The sequence below is a fragment of the Macaca nemestrina genome, chromosome 20 (genome assembly GCF_043159975.1).
Source record: "Macaca nemestrina isolate mMacNem1 chromosome 20, mMacNem.hap1, whole genome shotgun sequence".
Lineage (NCBI taxonomy): Eukaryota > Metazoa > Chordata > Mammalia > Primates > Cercopithecidae > Macaca > Macaca nemestrina.
In genome coordinates this window covers 62,637,955-62,652,521 of record NC_092144.1, presented here as the reverse complement: position 1 = coordinate 62,652,521, position 14,567 = coordinate 62,637,955, and the positions used below count along the sequence as shown (strand labels likewise).

Sequence of the window (14,567 nt, the reverse complement as noted above, 5' to 3'; positions counted from 1 at the left end):
AAATTTTATTATTTACTGCTGACTTCAGTTTCTGTCAGATTGTAGGAGCCTCACCAGAGAGGGCACCTGTCACCATGTTGTAAAACTCACACTTGTCAAAAAGACATGGGTTAGGGTTTTTCCCCCTCCCTCAGCTACTTAGCTGACACAGATGGTCACCTCCATTACCAAGTAGAGCCAGGATGAACTGTGTGTGACCAAGGGTGTTGTCAAGTCCTCTTCCCTGAGGACTGATTAGTGTTTATCTTGAAAACATGTACTTAATGGTTTGTACAGAACAGTGAAGTTTCTTTCTCTCTTTTCAACCTCTTAGCTGTTTGCCTCGATTTCCCATCACATTCTGGTCTAAGGCTTATTTATTAATAAAACTGTTTTCATTTCTTTCTCTGTTATTGTCATGGAGATGATTTCTCATTTGGGAGAAGATTTTTTGGTTTTCAATTATACTTTGTCAACATTTAAAAAGCAAAGTAAAGAATATTTCTTGGGCCAGGCATGGTGGCTCATGCCTGTAATTCCAGCACTTTGGGAGGCCGAGGCAGGCAAATAACTTGAAGTGAGGAGTTCGATACCGGCCTGGTCACCATGGTGAAACCCCGTCTCTACCAACAATACAAACATTAGCCGGGCATAGTGACACGCGCCTGTAACGCCAGCTGCTCCCGAGGCTGAGGCAGGAGAATCGCTTGAACCCAGGAGGCAGAGGCTGCACTGAGTCGAGATCTCGCCACTGCACTCCAGCCTGGGCGACAGAGAAATACTCTGTCTCAAAAGAAAGAAAAAAAGGGAGGCCGGGCGCGGTGGCTCAAGCCTGTAATCCCAGCACTTTGGGAGGCCGAGACGGGCGGATCACGAGGTCAGGAGATCGAGACCATCCTGGCTAACGCGGTGAAACCCCGTCTCTACTAAAAAATACAAAAAACTAGCCGGGCGCAGTGGCGGCCGCCTGTAGTCCCAGCTACTTGGGAGGCTGAGGCAGGAGAATGGTGTGAACCCGGGAGGCGGAGCTTGCAGTGAGCTGAGATCCGGCCACTGCACTCCAGCCTGGGAGAGAGAGCGAGACTCCATCTCAAAAAAAAAAAAAAAAAAAAAAAAAAAAAAGAAAGAAAAAAAGGGAAAGCAAAAAGTAAATAATAATAATAAAAGAAAGTAATAGATCTCTTCCACAAATGTGCTGGGACAACTAACTGGATATCCACATGGAAAAGAATAATGATGGATCTGTACGTCACACCATCAAAAATTTTATTTAACAAAAAAAAATTTTTTTTTTTTTTAAAGAGAAAGAGAGACGAGCAAGGGAGACATGCGGCAGTGGGTGTTACTTGTAGCTCAGGCTGGCTTGGAACCCCAGGCTCAGCGATTCTCCCTCTGCTGCTTCCTGAGTAGCTGGGACCTCAGGCTCCCGCCCCAGCGCCTCTCCTGTCTGTAAGCAGCAGGTGGTGACCTCATCCTCCCTGGCCTGAGCACTCCGTCCCGCACCCCAGGCGGTGGCCCTAGGGAAGTCTCTGAAGCTGAGTACAGGGTGGACTCTCCCTCCAAGTGAATGGACAATAGAAAGGGAGAGGATATCTGTTCTGTTCTGTGGACCGTCACCATGACATCGTACGTGCTGCCCAGGCAGGGCTTTGCATTTCACATTCTAGTTTGCATCACGGTTCCAGACAATTCCAGGGCTTTTGAATCATGCTTCAGACTTTCTGGCGCTCTAACCTCCAAAACCTGAAAACAGAGAGGCTAGGAGGGAGACTGAGAGATGCTCAGGTACCGCCCCGCCCCGCCCCGCCCCGCCCTGCCCTCTGCCTGTTCTAAAGAACAAGGTCTCTCCGCCTCCCGCCCCGCCCCTATCTCGCCCAGGCCCCGCCCACCTCCTCCCACCTCCCACCCAAGCCTGGCTTCCGTCCTGCTTGGGCGAAGATGAACGCAAACCCGGAAGCGGATCGGGTGGAGTGAAGGTCACATCGCCGCAGTGAGTTTTGCTCTGTGTTGTGTTAAGTCTGCGCTTCACAGGTCCCCGTCGCTTCTTTCCCCGGGACTTGGGGTCCCCACAGACCTGGAAATTCTCACCCATCTTCCTTCGCCCAGAGAAAATTGAGACATCCCCGTGAGAGCCCGGGGGTCTTTAAACTCTTTTGGGTTTAAAGTCGCCCTGAAGCTGGTCCTGTCCCCAGTCTTTCTGCTATAGGGCAATGTATACACTTTCTATTGCGTAGTTTTCCTGCTCAAAAGTTTGTTCTGACTCCTCCCTCCCCGGGCTTATTAAAGTCCTCACCCGGGAAGTGGATTCTTGCCGGAGGCGCGCCTCCCAGCCTCCCCCTGGTGGGCTCCTGGAGCGCCGCACTGCGGCCCCAGTCCCAGGGAGGCCCAGTCCTGCCGGGTCCTGGGATCCTGCAGACCCCATGCTGGTCCTAAGGCGCCGTCCTCCCTGACTTCCCTTCTCATGCCAGGGCCTGTTGCTTCCCAGGTCTCCCCTCCGCAGTCACGGCTTCCATTGAGTGCCGAGACCAGCTCGGTCAGGGAGACCCTAACCCAGTGGCTCTAGAGGAATTAAAGACACACACACACACACACACACACACACACACACACACACACACACAGAAATATAGAGGTGTGAAGCGGGAAATCAGGAGTCTCACAGCCTTCAGAGCTGAGAACTTGGAACAGAGATTTACGCACGTATTTATTAGCAACAAGCCAGTCATTAGTGTTTCTATAGATTTTAGATTAAAAGTATCTCTTATGGAAAAGGAAGGGATGACCTGAAATAGAGGGATGGGTCTGGCTAATTATCTACAGCAGGAGCATGTCCTTAAGGCACAGAATGCTCATGCTATTGTTAGTGGCTTAAGAATGCCTTTTTTTTTTTTTTTTTTTTTTTTTTTGAGACGGAGTCTCGCTGTGTCACCCAGGCTGGAGTGCAGTGGCGCGATCTCGGCTCACTGCAAGCTCCGCCTCCGGGATTCACGCCATTCTCCTGCCTCAGCCTCCGAGTAGCTGTGACTACAGGCGCCGCCCCGCCACCTCGCCCGGCTAGTTTTTTGTATTTTTTTAGTAGAGACGGGGTTTCACCATGTTAGCCAGGATGGTCTCGATCTCCTGACCTCGTGATCCACCCGCCTCGGCCTCCCAAAGTGCTGGGATTACAGGCTTGAGCCTCCGCGCCCGGCCTTAAGAATGCCTTTAAGCGGTTTTCCACCCTGGGTGGGTCAGGTGTTCCTTGCCCTCATTCTGGTAAACCCACAACCTTCCAGCGTGGGAGTTATAGCCATCATGAACATGCCACAGTGCTGCAGAGATTTTGTTTATGGCCAGTTTTGGGGCCAAATTATGGCCAGATTTTGGGGAGCCTGTTCCCAACCATTGAACCTGCACTTGGGAAGTCTCAGGGCCTGTCCTGTGACACGGGGTCTTCTCACCTGCTGAGCTCCAGCCCCTGGAAAATGCTGTCCTCTGGGATGCAGGCGTCTTACTCCAAACCCTCCTATGATTGTGTGGGCTAAAGGGAGCAGGAGACAGAGAGCAGTAGAAAACCTGAGACAGAGAAAAGAAGAATAAGAAAGGCCCATAGCAGATGGAAAAATGGAGGATTGGTGAGGGATATGCTAAGAGATGGCAAAAGTGAAAACAACAACAGCAACAACAAAAATATAAGAAAACAGGAGAAAAGCAACTGGAGAAATGTAAAGAAAAGCTAGATGTACAGAGAGATGAAGGACGTCAAGGTGGGGAAGTGGCAGCAAAGAGGGAGGCTCATCAGAGTGAAGGAGGGAGGGATTTGGAGCCAGGGTAGACAGCAGAGTGGTACTTGTGTCAAGGAGAACAGAGGGAGAACCACAGCAGGGAGGACACCTGGGGATCTGGGGTGCCACAGAGTAGGGACGGGGGAGTATGTCAGGGAAGAGAAAATTTAACAGGGAGATCAGAGGAGGTGCAGAGATGAGAGAAGAGACAGAAATAGATGGAGATTGAGGATGACTGAAAGATTGGGGAGAAGGAGCAACAAGAGGTTAAATAAGTTGTGAGGATGGAGCAGAAGAGGTGGAAGAGAAGGAATAGAGGGAAGAAGGGGATAAACAGCAGAAGAGGAGAGGGGTACAAAATGAGGAACAGAATCCCAGGGAAAAAGAAAAGAAAACAAGAGCTAGAGAGAGAAGGGGAGAATGAGAGATAGGTACAGAATTAGGGAGGGAAGCACAGTAATGAAGAAAGAGGGGCTGGGCACAGTGGCTCATGCCTGTAATCTCCTCACTTTAGGAGACTGAGGCAAGGGGATTGCTTGAGGAGTTCGAGACCAGCTTGGGCAACATAGTGAGACCCCCATCTCTGCCAAAAAAAAATAAGTAAATAACCGGGCCTAATGGTGTGCACCTGTACTCCTAGCTGCTCTGGAGGCAGAGCTGGGAGGATGACTTTAGCCCAGGACGTCCAGGCTGCGGTGAGTTGAGATCAGGCCACTACACTGCAGCCTCATCAACAGAGCAAGACCTTGTCTTAAAAGAAAAATGGGGCAAGAGACCTTGGGTTTAGATGAGTGGGTGAGTTCTTTGGATATGATTAGTTGTGACATGTTGACTTCTGTGTATATAATCTAATAACCAAAAACTTGTTTAAATTATACAGATGAGATTGAGAATTTTAAAATTGGCATCTATAAGACATGAACATTCTATAAATCTTGGCATGAGAGGTTATGTTCCACTTGAAATCCCTATTCAGCCAGAGGGAAGTGACTTATTGAGTTGTGAATCACTGCCTTCCCTTTTCCTAGGATGGGGTAGGACGTGGGTAGTGAAGGGGGAAAAAGTCACTGTCTGTTATTACATAATACTTTAAATTTAACTAATTAATTAAATCATATTTTGAGACAGGGTCTGGCTGTATCACCCAGGCTGTTGTGCAGTGGTGTGATCTCCTCTAACTGCAGCCTCAACCTCTGGGGCTCAAGCGATCCTCCCACCTCAGCTTTCTGAGCAGCTGGGACCAGAGGCATGAGTCACCTAGCCCGGCTAGTTTTTGTAACTTTTTTTGCAGAAACAAGTTTTTACTGTTTCCCAGGCTGGTCTCAAAATCCTGAGCTCAAAGGATCCTTCTGTTTTGGCCTCCCAAAGTGCTGGGATTGCAGGGATGAGCCATTGCACCTGTAATACCAGCACTTTGTAGACCAAGGTGATTGGAACACCTAAAGTCAGGAGTTCAAGAGCACCCTGGCCAACATGGTGAAACCCCGTCTCTCCTAAAAATACAAAAGTTAGCTGGCTGTGGTGGCATGCACCTGTAGTTCCAGCTACTTGGGAGGCTGAGGCATGAGAATCTCTTGAACCTGGGAGGTAGAGGTTGCAGTGAGCCAAAATCCTATCACTGCACTGCAGCCTTGGTGACAGAGCGAGTCTCCATCTCAAAAAAACAAAAAATAAAATAACCAAAGTGACATCAAAAGTGCTTTTGTTGTCGTTGTGCAATAGATTTTCTTTCTTTTTTTTTTTTTCTTTCCGGTTCCTCTTCTCTCTTTATTCTTTCCTTGTTTTTGCAGTTTTTGAGTTTGAGATAAATCTTAGCTTTAAAAATTTCTTTCTTAATACATAATCACTTTTGGTTTTTTTTTTTTTTTTTTTGAGATGGAGTCTTTCTACTTCACCCAGGCTGGAGTGCAGTGGTGTGATCTTGGCTTACTGCAATCTCCGTCTCCCTGGTTCAAGTGATTCTCCTGCCTCAGCCTCCTGAATAGCTGGGATTACAAGCACCCTCCAACATGCCTGGCTAATTTTTGTATTTTTTAGTAGACACGGGTTTTCACTGTAGAGTCCAGCCCTACAGGGCTTAGCAGGTGTTCTCCCCATGTGCAGAGGCGACAGATTGTAAGAAATAAAGACACAAGACAAAGAGATAAAGAGATAACATCTGGGACCGGGGAACCGCTACCACCAAGACGCGGAGACCGGTAGTGGCCCCGAACAGCTGGGCGTGCTGATATTTACTGATAGGAGACAAGGGGGCAGGGTAAGGAGGGTGAGTTGTCCAGGTGATTGATAAGATGAAGCAAGTTACGTGATCATAGAACAGGGGTTCCTTCCCTTATAGGTAGCTGAAGCAGAGAGAGCAGGCAGCATACATCAGCGTTTTCTTCTATGAACTTATAAGAAAGATCAAAGACTTTAAGACTCTCACTATTTCTTCTACCGCTGTCTACTGCGAACTTCAAAGAGGAACCAGGAGTACGGGAGGAACATGAAAGCGGACAAGGAGCGTGACCACTGAAGCACAGCACCACACGGAGGGGTTTAGGCCTCCGGACGACTGCGGGCAGGCCTGGATAATATCCAGCCTTCCACAAGAAGCTGGTGGAGCAGAGCGTTCCCTGACTCCTCCAAGGAAAGGAGACTCCCTTTCACGGTCTGCTAAGTAACGGGGGCCTTCCCAGACACTCGCGTTACCACTTGACCAAGGAACCCTCAAGTGGCGCTTATGTGGGCGTGACAGAGGGCTCACCCCTTGCCTTCTTGGTCACTTCTCATAATGTCCCTTCAGCACCTGACCCTATCCCCACTGGTTATTCTTTGGTAATATGAGTAATACAACAAAGAGTAATATTAAAAGCTAATGATTAATAATATTTATAATAATGATTGATAATTATCCGTGATCATCTCTATATCTCAATTGTACTGTGAATATTGTAACTATTTCCTTTATTATACTGACACAGTTTGTGCCTTCAGTCTCTTGCTTTGGCAGCTAGGTAGTCTTTCACCCACATCTCCCCCCTTTGTATTGATTAGGATTGTCGTTGCCATCATTCCTTGTCGCTGACTTTGAGCTTTTCATTAGACTTCGTGGAGACACCTGCAGACTAAAAGCAAACGACATAAACACACCAGTATTAGTAATGTCAATAATAAAAGTGAAACTCCAATGGGTTTGACCTACTTGAAAGGGTTTAGATCAGATAGTCCCTTTGTAATTGTTTCAAATATGTCAGAACAAGGAACGGTAGTTAAGCGAGCCTGGGAAACCTCAAAAATCTGCTCCTTCTGTCTTTTTTTTTTTTTTTTTTTTTTTTGAGACGGAGTCTCGCTCTGTCACCCAGGCTGGAGTGCAGTGGCGCGATCTCGGCTCACTGCAAGCTCCGCCTCCCGGGTTTACGCCATTCTCCTGCCTCAGCCTCCCGAGTAGCTGGGACTACAGGCGCCCGCCACCTCGCCCGGCTAGTTTTTTGTATTTTTTAGTAGAGACGGGGTTTCACCGAGTTAGCCAGGATGGTCTCAATCTCCTGACCTCGTGATCCGCCCGTCTCGGCCTCCCAAAGTGCTGGGATTACAGGCTTGAGCCACCGCGCCCGGCCTCCTTCTGTCTTGAAATGTCTAAGGTTAAAGTATCATCCCAGGCTTTTAGATGCCTTTGGACTTTTTCCCAACTATGTTGATCTTCTTTGTAAGCATAAGGTGTTATGCAAAAATTAGAAGTATTCCAGTCGCGTTGTAGTTGCATTCGGTGTTCTAAATTCATTATTCTATCTCCCAACCAGATGACACTCTGGCGGAGATCATTAATTTGATTGGCTAGTTTTTGATCATTCTGAGCCTGAGAATTCCAAAGCCTGGTGAAATTCTTTTGCCATATTTCCACGTAATGAGTGGTCTGACAGAGTTATGAATGGCTACTCCAGCAGTAGCCGCTGTTGTAGTAATAGCAGTTAAACCTGCAATCACGGCAATGAGAGTAAAAATGAATCTCCTAGTTCTTTTAAGGATCTCTTTTTTTTTTTTTTTTTTTTTTTGAGAGGGAGTCTTGCTCTGTCACCCAGGCTGGAGTGCAGTGGCCAGATCTCAGCTCACTGCAAGCTCCGCCTCCCGGGTTTACGCCATTCTCCTGCCTCAGCCTCCCGAGTAGCTGGGACTACAGGCGGCCGCCACCTCGCCCGGCTAGTTTTTTTGTATTTTTTAGTAGAGACGGGGTTTCACCGTGTTAGCCGGGATGGTCTCTCGATCTCCTGACCTCGTGATCCGCCCGTCTCGGCCTCCCAAAGTGCTGGGATTACAGGCTTGAGCCACCGCGCCCGGCCTAAGGATCTCTTTAAGGATTTCATTGACTATATGAATAGAAGAAGATTCCCAGGGGCAGTGTAAAGAAACTGGTATCCATACCCCTTTCCTGGCCCTGACCAGGAGAACATTTGTTTTTTTTATCAAATGTAGCATCAATGCACGTAAACAATTTGCAACTATCGCGTTCAATAGTTTGACAATCGGGGTGATAATTATGTTTCCAGCTAATAATATATAGAGTGGTTTAACACAGCTCCTAATGGGTATCACCCTTTCAGACATTAAAATGATCTTATACCTGTTTGTTTTGGTATTTGTAAGAACTTTTTGATAAGCTACATTCCATAATCTGATTCCGGACATGGCTGCAGTCAACCTCCACAATTGAGGATGCTCCGAGGTAACTATAGCATGAATCATTTTTGGTCTAGGAGGAACGATGCCCTTGTGCAAGCATTTGAATGGGTAAGGGGACACCCATTCCCTCTTTTTGGAGGACTGCCAGTCTTCTTCATAATCTATTGAATAGTTAAACTCTGAACATTGGGTATTTTGGCTGGAGCGATCTCGCCAATATACCCTTTTGGGATCCAATCAATGACAGTCCCTGTGATGGGACTCCATGACACTGCTGGTGTTGGGGCGTTGCAGTCACTCCATAGGATGTTTCCAATTTTTTTTTTTTTTTTGAGACGGAGTCTCGCTCTGTCGCCCAGGCTGGAGTGCAGTGGCCGGATCTCAGCTCACTGCAAGCTCCGCCTCCCGGGTTCATGCCATTCTCCTGCCTCAGCCTCCTGAGTAGCTGGGACTACAGGCGTCCGCCACATCGCCCGGCTAGTTTTTTGTATTTTTTTTTAGTAGAGACGGGGTTTCACCGTGTTAGCCAGGATGGTCTCCATCTCCTGACCTCGTGATCCACCCGTCTCGGCCTCCCAAAGTGCTGGGATTACAGGCTTGAGCCACTGCGCCCGGCCGATGTTTCCAATTATTAATGGTCCCTTTATAGTGTCTTTCAAAGAGTCTGGCAATCCTTGTGTTTTATTATGTTTTACTGTGACAGGAATTCTCTGTTCCTCAAATGAATTTATTTTAACGGTCAGAACCTGAAAATAATTACTACTGAAAACATTGTGCACCTGATAAGAATCATTACTGGAGGCCGGTACGGTTCACATGTATTGTGACACAAAGGTCAGACATAGCTTATTTGGAGATGCCCAAAGAAGGGTGAATCCAATTAATATCGCCAAGTAATTTTTGAAAGTCATTTAAAGTTTTTAAGAAGTCTCTCGTAAGCTGAACTTTTTGTGGTTTAATCACCTTGTCTTCCAACTGCATGCCCAAATATTGAAAAGGAGAGGAAGGCTGAATTTTTTTCTGGTGTAATAGAGACTGCCAGTTGAATTTTTTTCTGGGCTTCCGAAATGGCCTGTTGAATCATGGAAAAGCAGGAAGTCAAAACGGCATGCTTGGGGGCTGTGCAGAGGATATCATCCATAGAGTGAATGAGGAGGAAACTGAAACATTGGGGAAGCTGATCCCTAACTGGTTGAAGCATGCGCACCACAAAATACTGACAAATAGTGGGACTATTAAGCATGCCCCGTGTTAGAACTTTCCCATGGAGTATGCAGCTGGAGTGACATTGTTGAGGGAAGGGACAGTAAAAGCAAATTTTTCAAAGTCCTGAGAGGCCAATGGAATGTTAAAAAAGCAATCTTTAAGATCTTTAAGATCTATGATAATTAGGGACCAATACTCAGGGAGCATAGAAGGGGAAGGGAAGCCAGGTTGTAATGTCCCCATGGGTTGAAGTACAGCATGAACTTCCCTGAGATCAGTGGCCTTTCTCCAATTTCCAGATTTCTTTTGGATAACAGACAGGTGAATTCCATGGAGAAAAAGATTCTTCAGTGTGTCACAATTCTAATTGTTCCAAGACTAAATTATGGAGAGCCTCCAGCTTACTTTTTGGGAGTAGCCACTGATCCACCCAAACCAGTTTCTGAGTTTTTCAAGTTAAAGTGATGGGATCTGGAGGCTTGATAGTTGACAGTGACTGCTTCTAAAAAGACTAACCAAGCCCTTTAGAGTCAAATTTATAGGAAGGTTGAATAGACTCAGTAATACCTTAACCAATTTTCCCAGACCAGTGCCTTGAACAAATCCCATTTTTGTCATAATGTTTTTACTTTGCTCACTGTAAGTAGCATGCAGGAAGGAAATTTGTGCACCCCATTGTTGTAAAGGATCTCTTCCCCAGAGATTAACTGGAATGGGTGTAATTAGAGGGAGAATAGTACCAGTCTGTCGCTCTGGGCCAGTACAATGTAAAATAGTGAAACTTTCGTAAACCTAGGAGGCCTGACCAACTCCCACCAACCCAGTGGATGCGCTTTCTTTGGGCCATTGCTGAGGACATTGATGTAAAGCAATAATGGAGACATCAGCACCCATGTCAATAATGCCCACGAATTTCTTTCCCTGTATATGCACGGGACAAACAGGTCAGGTGTCAGACATTTTCTTAGCCCAGTAAGATGCTTTACCCTGATTATCTGTACTTCCAAAACCTCCAGTTCTTTTATGAGAACTAGATCCGAGTGAAATGTATGGCAAAAGAAGAAGTTGAGCAATTCTATCTCTTGCCGAAGCTTGCCAAGGAACTGCAGAACTAACAATACTGTGTATTTCCCCAGAGTAATCAGAATCAATCACACCAGTATGTACCTGAGCACCTTTTAAATTTAAGCTTGAGCGACCAAGCAATAAACCAACAGAACCAGGTGGCAAGGGCCCAAAGACACTTATGGGAACAGTGATTGGTGGCTCTCTGGGCAAAAGGGGACTGTCCCTAATACAGCAGAGATCTACTGCTGCAGATCCTGTGGTGGCGGGGGACAAACATTGAACTGAGATCCTTGTTGAGGCTGTGATATCTGTGCTTGTGGCAAGAATGGCTGAAGTGGAAACTGGATGGTTGGTCAATTGGTTGGGCCAGAAATGCACCCATCTGGCTGGAAGGCCAAGGCTGGGAGTTGGGGAATGCCCCCTTGTTTGAAGGGGCCTGGTGCTGTCTCCTCTTCCAGTTTCCCTGGTTTTGAAGTGGTGGTAAAGGATTGCCGTCAATGTCGAATTTCGAGTGGCAGTGAGCTGCCCAGTGATTGCACTTACGGCATCTTGGGCATGGTATGGAAGGTGGGGCTCACTGTTGTATGGCCTTTTAGGTTTGGTGTTGTACAGGGCAGTGGTCTGAACACCGAGGACATTTTTTCCTGGTAAGTCCAGTTTGGCTGCAGTGAAAACTATTACCAGGAAATTGTCCAGGCATTCTAAAACTAGCCATAGCCTGAGCCATGACCATAGCAATATGCAAAGTTCCACCAACACCCTCACATGCCTTAATATAGGATGTGACTAAATCACCTCCTGGTGGGATTTTACCTTTTACAGGGTGAATAGCAGCCTGACAGTCTGGGTTTACTTGTTCATAAGCCATAAGTTCCACAACCAAATGCTGGCCATTTCGATCAGGAATAGCTTTTTCTGCCATGTCCTGAAGATGGGCAATGAAGTCAGGGTATAGTTCATTTTGCATTTCTCTAACAGCTGTAAAGGATGGACATCTAGAGCCATCATCCTGAATCCTATCCCAAGCATCCAGGCAGCATTTTCAGAGTTTGCTCAATGACTTCATCATTCAATATAATTTGGTTTCTAATTGCAGCTCACTGCCCCATTCCCAGTAACTGGTCAGCTGTGACATTGACAGGAAGATTAGAGCCCTGATTAAGGCGGACTCGATCCTGGACAGCAAATCAACCCACCATGTCCTAAATTGTAAATATTGAGATTTAGATAAGACAGATTTTGCTAGAATTTCCCAGTCATAGGGCACCAAGCGTTTATCTTCTGCTAAGAACTTTAAGGTGGAACGGATGAAAGGGAAATTGGTACCATATTGTTTAACCAACTCTTTGAAATCTTTAAGGAATTTGAAAGAAAAACTTTCCCAAGTAGCTGGTCGTAAGTGGGCCTAACCAGGGTGTAAGGGATCAGGTTGCACCACAGCCTGAATGGCAGGTATGCCAGGAATTGGCTGTGCTGCGGCAGCGGGCCCTTGTTGCACCAACTGAGGAGCCTGATCATTGAGCTGCGGGTCTGGAGAAGCAGTGGGATCAGCCACCCGCTGAGCTTGGTCAGCGGGCTGTGACTGGTCTGGCACAGCCGGAGCAGGGGCAGCAGGAACGGGAGTGGCAGGTATAGGAGATTCTAGAATAACAGGAAATGGCCATGCCTCAGGATCCCCATATTCCCTTGCCTGAGAAATGGCCCTCATAAAAGATGTGTCATTCTCAGGAATGTACACAACCTGTTGCTTATGTGTAGCAACAGCACTTGTGACCGGACCAGAGGCAGAAAAGAAATTGGAGATTTGAATAGAGGAGAAGTTGAGAGCCTTCAAGCCAGGCTGAAGCGCAGTCACCTGCTCTGCAGATCTTTCAGGGGCCTGAGCTCCAGGCTGCTGCATGGACTGCAGGACCTGAACTCCAGGCTGCTGCATGGACTGCAGGTCAGGCTTCTGTGGATCCTGATGTATAGGAGGAAAGGCAGAATTGAGTGAAGAGAGAGCATTGAGGGCCTCTTTACTGGGCTGAACAGGGATAGAGTTGAGAGCCTCATGACCGGGCTGAACAGGTGGATGGTTGAGAGCCCTACAGCAGGCCTGAGAGAGTACAGGAGGTTCCAGCCACGATGGCTGCTGAGAGTACATTTCAGAGGGATTTTTTGGATCTGAAAGGGGGAAGGAGATTCTTCATAAGGTCCTCATAAAGCGATGCTGGGGGTGCAGTAGGCGCGGTAGGCTGTGGTGTATTTGGTGGAGCCAAAAGAATGTCAGAGTGGAGGTCCATTTCTGAAATGATGGCCTCAAGTTGTGTGGTATCCTCTGGATAGAGAGTAGTGAGGTTCTCCTCAACCTCTTCAGAGGAGAGGAAAGGTAGCATACCCTCCATTCCCTCCTCCTGTGGCTGCAAGGATTCTAAGATGGAGTGAACCTAGGACCAAACCCTCCAAATGACCAGCGGGATAACATGTCCCCCTCTGTGACAGATTTTAAGCTGTCAGCCCACCTCATCCCAATCTTTAAGTTCTAGAGTTCCCTAGGTTGGAAACCAAGGGCAAGTGAGATCGACAACCTCAAAAAGTTCAATTAGCTTGTCAGAGGAAACTGAATTTCCTCCTTCTTTAAGAAGGGTTTTTATGAAGTTTAAATAGGCCAAGTCCTTAGTACTGGCCTGTCCCATGGTGTCCCCGAGATGCTCTGAGTACCCAAACTTACCACCAAGCTTAATGACCGCAATCCTCAAGAATCTGTTGTCACAGTCCTCCGCTGAGTCCCGTGCTCAAAGTGCAACTTTACACAGCAAGGGAGAAACCCACGTTGGAGTGCCAAATGCAGGGTCCAGCCCTACGGGGCATAGCGGGTGCTCTCCCCATGTGCGGAGATGAGAGATCGTAAGAAATGAAGACACAAGACAAAGAGATAAAGAGAAAACAGCTGGGCCCTGGAGACCACTACTATCAAGATGCGGAGACTAGTAGTGGCCTCGAATGGTTGGGTGTGCTGATACTTATTGCATAGAAGACAAGGGGGGCAGGGTAAGGAGGGTGAGTCGTCCAAGTGATTGATAAGATCAAGCAAGTCACATGATCATGGGACAGGTGGCCCTTCCTGTCTCATGTTCACTGCAACCTCTACCTCTCAGGTTCAAGCAATTCTCCTGCCTCAGCCTCCTGAGTAGCTGGGATTACAGATACCTACCAAGCCCAGCTACTTTTTGTATTTTTAGTAAAGTTGGGGTTTCACCATGTTGGCTAGGTTGGTCTCAAACTCATGACCTCAGGTGATCTGCCTGCTGTGGCCTCCCAATGTGCTGAGATTACAGGCGTGAGCCACGGTGCGCTGCCAGAAATGCCCTTCTGCATGGATTATTTTGATTGTTTTGTGTCCCTTTGTTGAAGGATGGACAGTTCCCATCTTGGCCACAGGATGATTGCAGCACCTACTCTGGGGTTGTGGTTTAGATGCAGAGGCATCCTCAGGGAAGACCAAGGGGCTGGGGAAGTGTGAGGATGGTCCCATGTTTCTACTGGAAATTTCAACTCTAATTGATCTAAACTTGCTGTGACTATTTGTTTCAGTCAAAATAAGAAGAGAAGGGCTCACAAAGGTCAGAAAAGCCTTACAGACGAGACCTTGTGTCCTCAGGCACTGCCAAGGCATTCCCATTTCTGCCATCTGTTCCACTGCCTCACTCCAGCTCCTGGGGCTTCCCACACTCTGCACATCACCAGGGCCCAGTTTGGCAACTATGGGCAGGGACTTTGCCACCAGCAGGTGATGTGCTCAGAGTCAGGTGTCCTGGATTCCCTTCAGGAAGGGTGGGGAGATGCGGGGGGATGAATGACACACCCCTACAAAACTAGTTCTGTTTGGGAGAAGGTAGAAGACACTATGAT

The 14,567-nt window shown here is 47.4% G+C and overlaps 1 long non-coding RNA gene across 1 annotated transcript; it reads left to right on the top strand.

Moving 5' to 3' along the window:
- Positions 1–1,867: 1,867 nt before the first annotated feature.
- Positions 1,868–6,613, top strand: LOC112429411 (uncharacterized). The gene is made up of 2 exons (XR_011617868.1): positions 1,868–1,969; positions 6,082–6,613. It is a non-coding gene; the product is annotated as an uncharacterized lncRNA (long non-coding RNA).
- The last annotated feature ends 7,954 nt before the right edge of the window (positions 6,614–14,567 follow it).